This window comes from Chenopodium quinoa, unplaced genomic scaffold (genome assembly GCF_001683475.1).
Source record: "Chenopodium quinoa cultivar QQ74 unplaced genomic scaffold, ASM168347v1, whole genome shotgun sequence".
NCBI lineage: Eukaryota > Viridiplantae > Streptophyta > Magnoliopsida > Caryophyllales > Amaranthaceae > Chenopodium > Chenopodium quinoa.
This window is the reverse complement of record NW_018742441.1, coordinates 934,825-945,119: the sequence shown is the minus strand read 5'-3', so window position 1 is coordinate 945,119 and position 10,295 is coordinate 934,825. Positions and strand designations below refer to the sequence as shown.

Below are 10,295 nucleotides of genomic sequence, written 5' to 3'. Positions count from 1 at the left end.
TAAGATAAGTAAACCACGTTAATCCGATTTCTTGGTTCATCAGTAGAACCATCTCCAAACAAAACCCCTCAATTCGGGTTCAATTTTTTCCACCAACAAATCCCATATTGCATAAAAATTTAATTAAAAAAGCCTAGAAAAATTAAACCTTGAAATTAAAATTATAAACAAACCCGAGAACAATGAGATGAGCATAGAAAGTTCCACCATGAGAGAATTGTGAGTTCCAGCATGTTCATTAGTGAATTGGAGCTTATTATCACGACCTCCGCCTTCACGCCTTGTAGTGGTGGGTGTAACTCACAATTCGAGAAAATTAAGAACAAACTGACCCGAGAAAATTCGAGATCTAAGACTATATAAAAACGAAAATTTCTAAAATAAAACAAAAAAAAAAAAAGGAGAATTAATACTAGAGAATCACCATTAGCTTTGTCGAGTGAAGGTATGTAACCAAGGCCATGGCAGAAGAATCTCAATGATGAAGAGTTGTGACCTTGCGGCGGATTGAGTTGAAGGAAAGATAAAAGTAGTGAAGGGTTTTCAATTTTAGGGAAACTAAGAGGGATATAATGCGACTATGTTATATTTTAATAATATCCTAATGGATGTGGCATTAATCCGCTCTATTGCAACGGCAAACTCACAACCGTTGTGTTAGGCTCTACTGTTAAGCAACTGATGTATTGGACCATGCTAATGCAACGGTAATCAATGCAGCCGTTGCATTAGGCTTATTTTAGACGTTACATTTGATCGAAAATGTAGTAGTGTTAATTACTCACTTTTCGCGCTTCCTTGAATTGCTACATCATGAATAAACTTTAGTAACTTCAATAAATATATAAATCAAATTGAAACAATTAAATTAAATATAAAGTAGAGTTGATTTGGTCCAAACCCTCAGTTAATTATACTATTTTACGCCTTGGTTTAAGGACAGAACCTCGGGTTAACTATGGACTCCTTAGAGTGCTTAGGGGAAGTATAATGGAAGAATAGGGAGGCTAGTGTTTAAGTTAAAGAGGGAGAAGAGAATGACTTGATGATCAAGCTTGTTGATGATTTAAAAAGGGGTGATGTGACCTCTATTTATAATGAAAAAAGAAGGGTCTAAGAATCAAGAAAAGATAGAATTTGAATCGTAATAAAAATCTTGCGATAGACAACAGTTTTTACGGTTTTTGTGATGTGGACACGAAAAGTGGAAAGTAAGTTATGGTTTAGGGAAATGAGCTAGGAATTGGATTGATTTATGAAATGTATTGAATGGAAATATGGATTAAGCACTCCAAAGGTTAAATACTCAACTCGACCAATAATGGCGGTGAAAGGTGTTCATCATCAGATTTGGTTTTGGGTAGACATTTTTAGGTGTCTACACTGTCGTATGACTTAGATTTGTAAATTTTCTAGATTTTATTAAGTCATATTGATTGTAGTGTTGTCTTGGGGTTTTATAGGTGAAGTTATGAACTTTATGTTTTAGTGGTTGTGAGGTTGTGGAATGGACATGCATGGATATGTAGAAAAAAGTAATTGGCATTCTTATAAGGTTAAAATTTTCTGTAAGTGGTAAGATTTGATGAGAATTGTGAACATAAATGGGAAGTTATTTAATTTACTTTTTAAGTTTTGGAATAGTTAATAAGCATGGAATGCTTCTTATATTTTATAAATTTCTTTATTATAAAATACCTGAAGTGTAATTTTAATTTGATTTAATTTATTCTTTTAATTGTTTTGGAAGCAATCATGCTGCTAATCTGCTACTATTGATTTCATGACTCAATGGTTTCAGTTCTTTAAGGGTTTTGTGTCTTACAGATCCTAATGTTGTAGCTGCTGACTAAGCAAACAGAGAGGAAGTTGATTCTCGATCAGTTTTAGTGGCAATGTGAGTGTTTTTTTTCTACCTGTTACCAGTTTCGTAGATTATTATAGTCACCTAATTGTGTCTCCCCAAAAACAAAACCCAGTGATGAATACCTTTCACGTGATTTGATTATCGAATGAAGTGAAAGTGTGAAAATTCTTGTGATGCGGTTGTTTTAATAAAAATATCTCTTCTTTTTGTTTTCAAAAATGTACTTTATTTATGGAAAATGTCTAGTCCAATTTATTTTGGTCCATAATAAGGGTCTTATAATAGTGTATTTAGATTGGGCTCGAAAAGAGCTTTCCAATGATATATTATAAGCCCAATTTCAATGAATAATGAGGAAGTTATGGCTAAAATATTAACTTGGGCCTAAAATGGTGTTATGGCCCAATGATCTAGTGGAGTGCCCATGAATTGATTTTTCTAAATTTATTAGGATTGATTTTAATCTTCTAGAATAATCTAGAAAGTTGTTTTGAGTTCTAATGAGATTAAGAATAATAATTATATTTTTTATGAAAATAAAGAATTCTATTTGAATTAAAACAAATGTTTTTCAAGAGATTAAAATCTGATTTTAAAAGATAAGTATGTGTTGTTAATTGAATTTAATAAGATTAAGGATTCCGTACAACTTTTTAGGAAATGCGTAAAGCAGCGTGGAACGACAAAGCTAGCGTTGAACGACAAGCCTGTCGCATCGCCCTGGACTCTATTACATCCTACACCTAATAATGAATTGTTACCCGTGTCGCATCGCGCTGGACTCAGTTACATCATGTACATAATAATACAGCATTTTATATCCTTAACATGGTAACAATCAGAAACATCATCAAAAAGACTCCCAATGAATTGTTCAGGGGAAGGAAGCTAAACATATCTCATCTTAGAGCCTTTGGTTGTAAGTGCTTTGTACATAATAATGGTAAGAAAAACCTAGGGAAAATTGATGAAAGAAGTGAAGAGGCTATATTTCTTGGATATGCCTCTAAAAGCAAAGCTTATAGAATTTACAATAAAAGTTCAATGTGTGTTGAGAAAAGCATTCACATAATATTTGATGAAGTTAACCAGTTTGTGAGTGTGCAGGAACAAGAAGAAGATAATGATTTTGAAATTGGATTGATAAGAGATATGGATGAAGAAGATATTCAAAAGAAAACCAAGGAATAGCAGCCTACTCTAGAAGAAAATCCTTAAGAGAATGAAGAAGTTCCTCAACCAGATGTACAGGTAAATGAGGAACCTGCAGAAAAAGAAGAAGCAGAAGGAACAAAACCAAAAGCTCCTCAAATTGGAGTTCTAGAAAGGGAATTTCAACCAAGTCCATTCAAATATCAAGGTTCCCATCCAACTGATCTCATAATCAGTGACAGAAGAAAAGGAACTCAAACAAGATCGCAAATAATGAACTTTTGTGTGTTCCATGCATTTTTGTCCATCCTAGAGCCTAAAAACCATCAAGAAGCCTTGAGAGATGCTGACTGGGTAGTAGCCATGCAAGATAAGCTAAATAAGTTTGAAAGGAACAAAAATCTCCCAACAAAATACTCTTAAAACACCTTAAACCGCACAAGAATATCCCAGCAAAAATCTCAACACAGCTCTAAGAAAAACCCTCTAAAAAAGAAGCATATACCAAATTGAACAAAAATTGACCAGTTTTCATAAAACAATCTTGTTTAATAGCAGAAAAACTCAAAAGATTCTGAAATTTTACAGGAACAGAGTAGACAAAAAATAACCCAAATTCAAAAACAAGAATCACCTAAAAATCATCTGTTATGAAGGAGAACGAGCCCAGAGAAGTCATACCTTCAAACTGACTCTAAACTGTTCCAGTGAGATTCTACTGAATTTACAAAAAGGTATGAACAGATCTTACCTTTGATGGGAGAATTTTAACAACGATTGAGGTAAATTGCATCCTTGCTACTTTAACACATGAGAAGGTGTAGCCATGTAGGAGTACAAGTATGCACTTTAATAAAACAAACTAACGCTAATTTGGTGGAAAAAAAGTATTCTATATAGTGATTTAACAGTGATAAATTACCACATGTTAAATTAAGAGAAGACATACAACCGACAACGAGCATATAGTTATAACTTAACCCATTTTATATCAATAGCATATAAACAAAGAGAAAATTATGTACCTGTCTATAGTAAATGATATCATAGAATAGTAAATTATATCATAGAGTAGTACAACATAGCAGATTATGTAAACATCCACCCTCTAAATTAATGAGTTGACGCTCCCTTTTTCAATAGAACCCCAAAATAACCAGCCTGGTCAAGCTCATCAAATAACCCTTTTTTGGATTGGGAACTTCCTAAATTTATTTCCAGAAATGGCGCATCTTCAAGTTCTGCGAAAATGACAATAGAATGACATAAAACAATTTTTACATTTTTGGAAGGTTTCTTAAGCAAAAACAATAGCACTTATCTATCACTACAAGCACGACAAAAAAAGAAGAAGAGATTTATCACCTGATAATTCCCAATTGTCAAATTTCAAGAGCGAAGTATCAAAACCTATATGAGCAGAAGAAACTTAATCAACCCGCACTATAAATATGTGACCTTGCATATGTTCATAAGACTTCTCCACTAAATCAAAGCAGTGATAACGAGGTTTCTCGACTCCAGAAGCATGGACAAAGGCCCCTGATGAATGCTGATTGTGAAATAACAAAAAGAAAGTAATTGGCTTTGGCATGCAACAAAAAGAAGAGGTCACAATTACTCAACTTTAGACAAAAATTGTAATAAAAAATCCAAAAAAATCTACAATTAAATACATCAAATTATCACAATTACTTAAATTTAGACAAAAAGTGTAATCAAATTATTCGTACCTGAGTTGGAAAAACATTTTCAAGCTTCATCAAAAAACTCACACCTCCTTACTCATCCTTGTAAACATGGTAAACGCCATGACTACTCTAATACATCACTAGAACCACCATCAAAGAACACACAAAGCAATGAGCAACCAAATTTAATTATCACAGAAATTCAATCACATAAATTATAACCAACACCCTCATGAACAAAAAGCAAAGAAAGCAAAATGCCTAAAATCTATCACATAAATGAACTGATGAACATCAAATCCATAATAGTGGCAAAAAGTTTACCCTGCCCCTCTTTCTTTATCTAATTAAAATTGTATATTTGACCATAGTAAGATTAATTTGGCGAAATTCATTTTGATTGAAAATGAAATAAATGTAATTCGAATAAATCAAGGGTAGTTTGATTGAAATTGCTGATATTCGATAGAATTAATTGCGTAAATAATCGATTGAATAATTTGCCCTAAAACTAGAACTTTGAAGTTTCTTTTAATCTGCCTAAAATTCCAATCAAAATACTGAAAGTTGAGCAATATATGATTGAATTATAAGTACAATTTAATTGTATAATTCGAATAATGAATATATACTGCAATTATACTAACAAAATCGAATCAAATTCCTACATAAGAGGAATAATTCGAAACTCACCTATTTAGTGCAGTGGTAACGCAACTGTGCAGTAGTGCAGTGGTGCTTCGGTGGGTGTGGCGGTGCGCCGGTGTGTCGATGACTACGGGCGTGCGTCAGTGGGTGCGGCGGTGGGTTCGGCGGTGCAAAGACTGACGCTTCTTTCAGAATAAATGAAGTGAAAGTGAAATTAGCGTGGGTTACATTATTTCTCTTTCATAAATAAATTAATTTGAGGGTAAAGTAATTCTAATATCTATTCCTTAAATAAAAAAAAAAAGGGACTCTACCATTAATTAATTATTTTTTTTTATTTTGGGTAATAAACAATAGAAAACGGTTATTATAGGTAATCATTCTCTATTTATAAACCCATAAAACGCCTCCAGCAGAAATACGTTTTATATAATTGTAGAGAATAATTTGCTAACCGTTTTGTATTTTGCGATTCTTATTCTAGTGTTTGTAGTTATGTTACTCGACTAACTTATCAACAACAAAAGTTAATTCGAATTTTAGGGCTATTATTAAATAAAGAAAGGGGAAATTACAAGAACCCTAATTCGAAATACTACATACCTTAAAATCTTGATATAGAACCACTATAGCTTAACCCAAATTCGAAAAATCAAAACAATACTGAATGGAGTGAAGGAGAAACTGTAGGAGGAAGGAGTTTTTACCAGTAGCGCGAGAAGTTGGAGCGAAAATAAAAAGTTTGAATCTATTGTTTATTTTCAACGAGAAATTGATTCCTCTAACTTCAATAAAAAATTAAATGAAATTAAATGAAATTAAATAAAATTAATAGGAAGTAGTAACTTAACATTTGTAACTGGCGTTTGTAAGATAGTTACAAAACTTTTAATATTTGTAATTGACGTTTATACGCTAGTTACGAACGCTTTGGTCAAAGTTTCTTTGACTTAATATTTGTAACTAGCGTTTGTAAGCTAGTTACAAACTTTTTAGTTAAAGTTTCTTTGACTTAATATTTGTAACTGGCATTTATTTAGTCAGTTACTGATAAAACTTCAAACAATGATAAACCACATATTAGTAACTAACATTTACTACGCCAGTTACTAATGTCATGAAATTTGTAACTGGCATTATCTTAGTCAGTTACTATTAATGTTTTCGTAACTAGCATAACATACGCCAGTTACTAATTATAAGGCGTTACAAATATCATTTTTTCTACTAGTGATAATTTCCTCTGAAGCATCTTTCAATTTTTTCTTTGCCAATTTTCTGCACTTCTATCGAGCATTCGAAAGGCTAGATTGATTGTTATTCAATTATTATGCTGTGAACTAACCGTACTTAATGCAAGTGCATCAGCTTGTACTCTTGTAGACTCAGTTTTGTATCGCTTTGTAGCAAACATGGTTTTTCATCTTAGGAAAAGTTGATTCAAGGCATCGGGATTGTTAGGTTAGATTATTTGTAATCGTCTTTGGTGTTGGAATTATTTGTATGACCCAGAGATTGTTTTTTTTTTATTCAAACGAGGAACAGGATTCCAAGAGGAGAAAAAACAAAACGAAATTAACAAAACCAAAAACAGACCAAAAAAACAAAAACAATAAATTAAACTAGGGACTAGCCGTGGTAAGGCCACGCCTCTAGAATCCTCCACTAAAATTCTACTAAGTTCTAAAGGGACCGACTCAATTAAATAAATTCTTGTGTCTTGAAAGACTCCGCGGTTGGCCAACCAATCCGCTGTGCGATTGCCCTCTCTATAGATGTGAGCCACTTTAATTCTCCAACTAGCTTCTCGTAGCATCTTTTGGCAGAGAGTGATTTCATGATAACACTCCTTCTAGAGCACCTAAACACAAGCCAGGTTATCTAGCTGCACTTCGAGCTGCTGGATTTGAAGGCTTAGAGCTAGTTTTAGGCCTTGAGTGAGAGCTAACACCTCTGCTCTGAAGGAAATACAGGCTCTAAAGCAAGCTGAAATTGCAGACACGAAGCCCCCCCTGTGATCACGGATGATGGAACCTCCACATGCTTCCCCTGGATTTCCCTTAGCCGCACCATCATAGTTTAACACATACAATCCTTCATCAGGTGCTTGCCAAGAGACATTAATCTGCTGCTTTAGCATTCTGCCAGAACCCATATCTTCTCGTAAACCCAATATGCTTCTCCTAGCTTCATCGTACCTCACTTGAAGGAAAGCCCCCAAATCGATCGGAATTTCATCTTGTCTATTAAAAACAAAACAATTCCTCTACCTCCAAATCCACCAAAGAGCCACCCCAAAGTAAGTAGCCCAATTTTCATCTTCAACTCGGTCTCTGTCTTCGATGTGTTTGGTGATCCATTCTTTCAAATTACCTTGAAAAAATCTGTCAAAGATGGAGGGTGCTAAAGTTTTGCACCATACAACCTTTGCAGTAGAGCAATCTCAAAGAATATGCAAAGTACTCTCCTCTTGAGCTCCACATATATAGCAACGAGGGCTATCTGTGAGTTTCCTCTTAAATCTATTCAGGTTACCCAAGATTCTGTCATGACACGTGAGCCAGAGAAATGCCCTGATTCGCTGCTGAACAGGGGCTTTCCACACAGCATTCCAACTCTCTTCGTCGAGTACATCAGTTTCGTGTCTCATAATACTTAGCATTGATCGAATTGTAAATTTTCCTTGCGAGTTCCCTTTCCAGAAGACTAAATCTCCAATGTTGGGGTCAGACTGCACCTTATAGCTTTGAATAATTTTCAAGCTGTCCTCTTGCAAGTAAGGACTGAAAATATTCCAACGCCATCCCTGTTGCTCTTCCCACAAATCTGCTACGGTTTCCCCTGCCAACTCCATGGGAATCGGTTGAGTGACAAAATTTCTTAGTGGTTGGTCTGTAGCCCAAGCATGATCCCAAAACAAAGTTGTCATGCCATTGCCTATGGCCGATTTGACCCCCACATTGAGGAATTTAGCATTTACCGTTATACCACTCCACACATTGGACATGCCAGCCTTGGGTTCGAACATGTCGATGTCACAACGACCCTTACAATATTTAGCACGCAATACCCTTAACCAAAGAGAATGAGGTTCCGATAAAACCCTCCATCCAAGCTTAATTAGAAAAGCCGCATTGGCTTGTTTGGCCGAATAAATACCTATCCCACCAAGTTCTTTGGGCTTTTGCAAGACCTCCGAAGAGAGGAAATGAACTCTCCTTTGATCTTCATTGCCTCTCATAATGAATTTCCTCGTTTTTTTTATCTATATCATCACAAATCGAACGAGGAATTTTTGCGGATTGCATTGAATAGAAGGACATTGTTGAAATTGTGGACTTTGTTAGTGTCTTACGGCCTGCCAATGATAAATATTTCGATTTCCAACCCGCGAGACGACGATCAATTTTTTCACACAAATGGCTATAAGTAGCTTTGGTCACTCGGCTGGTCAGAGTTGGCATGCCCAAGTAGGTGCCAAAATCCGAAGTAACCTCCATTCCCATACTAGCACATATGTTTTCTTGTAAATCAGCAAAAAAATTGTTAGAGAAAAAAATTCTTAACTTAGGTTTGCTGACCTTTTGTCCAGATGCTGCACAGAATCTTTCGAGGCATGTGTTAATTATTTGCGCTTGGCTCACACTTGCTTCGGCTAGAAGCACAATATCATCTGCGAAAAATAAATTCGACAGAAGGGGACCATCTCTACTAGCCCGTATTGGTTTCCAATTCCCATTGATAATTGATTCCTCAATTACTTGATAAAAACGCTCCATACACATCACAAATAAATAAGGTGAAAGAGGGTCACCTTGACGAATTCCTCTACTAGGCTTAAAGCTCCTCGAAGGCTCACCATTCCATAGCACTTGTAAGGAAGCCGTTGTAATACATTCCATAATCACTTTGATCATCGTAATAGGAAGATTCATTTGTACTAAAGTGTCTCGGATGAACGACCAACGCAAACTATCATATGCTTTTTCAAAATCAATCTTGATTGCCATGTAACCCTTTTCCCCTTGCTTACGCCGCATTGTGTGAATAATTTTTTGCATAATCACAATATTGTCCGTTATTTGACGACCCGGAACAAAACTTGCCTGAGTATTAGATATCAAAATTGGAAGGACCGGTTTTAATCGGTTCATGATCACCTTGGTTATGATCTTGTATGCAACGTTACACAATCCAATTGGACGAAATTGAGATGCAAGTTCAGGTTTATCCACTTTCGGCAGAAGAGCTAAGAAAGTGTCATTAATGTTCTCAGGGAAACCTTTGCCTTCGAGGATAGGAATTATAGTATCATACATAGTATTAGCTATAAATTCCCAATTTTTCTTGTAAAAGAGAGCTTGAAAACCATCCGGACAGGGAGCTTTTTAGGCTGTCATCTCTTTGATTGCATTGTTAATTTCCAGCCTTGAATATTGTTTGGTCAAAAGACTCCAATCTCGTGCTGCCAGCTCTGGAAAAATATCACTAGGAACATCAAATCTGCTAGGTTCACCTTCTTCCATAAATAAGGTGGTGAAATAGTCCACAATGTGATCCTTGATCTCAGTTTTATCATAAAGCCATTTATTATTCTTTCCCTTTAAAGCTACAATCTTATTTTTCCGCTGTCGTACGATCGTACTAAGATGGAAAAAAAGATGTGTTACGGTCACCATTTTTAACCACTCGATGCGAGATTTTTGGTACCACATTGTTTCTTCTTTGTCAAGAATTTCATCTAACTCCCTTCTCAGTTTTGATTCTAACTTGATTAAACCCCTGTCTACACGAGTAGCCAGAATCTTTTGGATGCCCCCTATTCAAGCTTTGAGCACTCTTTTTTGCTTGAATATATTGCCAAAAATGTCTCGGTTCCAGACTTGGAATTTATCTGATAACTTTGACAAAGCAGGCATGAGGGGCGCATTTTTATC

General features: G+C 35.2%; 1 long non-coding RNA gene across 2 annotated transcripts; it reads right to left on the bottom strand.

Moving 5' to 3' along the window:
- Nucleotides 1-3,985: 3,985 nt before the first annotated feature.
- LOC110716399 lies at nucleotides 3,986-5,622 on the bottom strand. Of its 2 annotated transcripts, none has more exons than XR_002510487.1 (4): nucleotides 5,404-5,622; nucleotides 4,753-4,850; nucleotides 4,385-4,604; nucleotides 3,986-4,260 (listed from the first exon to the last, which is right to left on the bottom strand). It is a non-coding gene; the product is annotated as an uncharacterized LOC110716399 (long non-coding RNA). The 2 variants fall into 2 exon arrangements; XR_002510486.1 differs by having other exon boundaries at nucleotides 4,385-4,571; nucleotides 5,404-5,614.
- Nucleotides 5,623-10,295: the final 4,673 nt, after the last annotated feature.